Source organism: Etheostoma spectabile, chromosome 16 (assembly GCF_008692095.1).
Source record: "Etheostoma spectabile isolate EspeVRDwgs_2016 chromosome 16, UIUC_Espe_1.0, whole genome shotgun sequence".
Classification (NCBI taxonomy): domain Eukaryota; kingdom Metazoa; phylum Chordata; class Actinopteri; order Perciformes; family Percidae; genus Etheostoma; species Etheostoma spectabile.
In genome coordinates, this window is record NC_045748.1 from 23,308,969 (window position 1) to 23,310,683 (window position 1,715).

General features: G+C 40.9%; 1 protein-coding gene across 1 annotated transcript in view; it reads right to left on the reverse strand.

Annotated features, from left to right (window-relative positions):
• uap1l1 (UDP-N-acetylglucosamine pyrophosphorylase 1 like 1) overlaps positions 1–1,715 on the reverse strand; it is a 26,616-nt gene that overhangs the window by 1,461 nt on the left and 23,440 nt on the right. The gene's annotated exons all lie outside the window — the stretch shown is intronic.

Consider the following 1,715-nt stretch of genomic DNA (forward strand, 5'->3'; position numbering starts at 1 on the left):
GATAGAATAGAAGTGAGATGTCTCACTCTGCTAAAACAGAGACCTATCCACATGGGGTGAAAACAGGATCTGCAGCCATGTGCAGAACAACAAAAATATGGTGTTTTTGACAATGAAACTATGTAAACCTATTCTGGTACAACCCCAAAATACAATTATGAACCTGAAGATAAGCATAATATGGGTGCTTTAAAAAATGTTTTTTTCAAGATATCTCATTTTTACATTTCTGGCTGTTTAAAACTATAAACAGAGCCAGGCTGGCTGTTTCATGTCTTATTGCTAAGTTCTGCTTCAAGTTGATTTCCAGAAATAAAATAAAAATTTAAAAATGATTAGAAATAGCATATGTAAGCCATCATTTTAACACAAGATAAAACTAGGGGCTAAATTTAAAATAAAACCAAGTAAATAAATAAAAACACATCTCGGCGGACATGTCCTGGTCAACCAACACCTCCTGCCTGGTCAAGAAGCTCACACGCCTCTCTTCCCCCCCCTTTCCTTTCTTCCTGAGGACACTGAGGGAAGAATCAGCTTTCCCAACTATCCTGGTGAACTTCTATCGCTGTGCAATAGAAAGCACCTGACAACTGTGCAACAGTGTGGTATGGAGCTTTCTGTTGCAGAGCGCAAGGCACTGCAGCGGTGTGGTGAAAACCCCCAGCGATCACCGGGACTCCACTGCCCGCCAAGCCCATCCAGAGGAAACGCTGTCTGCATCGAGCCTCGCAGCATCCTGAAGACTCCTCTCACCCAGCCCACAGACTGTTTTCCTCTCCTGCCCTCCGGCAGGCGCTTGCAGGTCCCCGACCAGGACCAGAGACTAAAGAACAGTTTTTTTCCCCAGAGCTGTCTCTTTATTGAACTCTAATCCTCTTGATCCCACTCCCCTCATTACTGACAGACTCTCCTCTCCCTCCACACCTGCCTCCATTTTGTTATCTGCAATATTATAATGTTCATCGCACCTGCTGACTGTTACTATAGTAACGACTGTTTACATCTGCATCTTTTGCACTACTTACCTTTTTGCACTACTTACATCATTTGCACTGCTGACTGTTTATTTATTTACAGTACCAATTGTTTACATTTACATCCCACTACCGTACTTTACCTGTATAATGCAATTACTTTCCACCGCACTTTAATTCGGATAGTTTCTGCCCAACTTTACCTTATTTCATTATAATATGCTGTTGCACATATCTGTAAAATTTGCAATTATAAATATCCACCAAATTCCTAGCTGTAAATCTTGCTCACATACCTGTTATCTATATTTTGTATTCATAGACAAACCCTCTGTAAAACTCTGTTTATAATAGTATTCTTTTCTATATTATTCATACATATCCATGTCTTGCACTACGGAACCATTGTATATCCTGCACTTACTGCTATTCACTTCTGGTTAGACCCAAACTGCATTTCGTTGCCTTGTACCTGTACATGTGTAATGACAATAAAGTTGAATCTAATCTAATCTAATCTAATCTAAAAAGGGAACAGCTCTTTTGATTTTCTTTGACCACTCTGACCCCTGAGGTCATTGCGACAGATTTACGACATATAAGTGTCAGAATCAGTTGTAGCAGGGCGGTGTTCAGCGCGATTGAATGTGGAGGATGATCTCCGATTAGCGGTCTCCAACATTAAACCAAGATTGGACTTGCTGTGCTCCGAACATACTGCACATCCATCTCATTAGG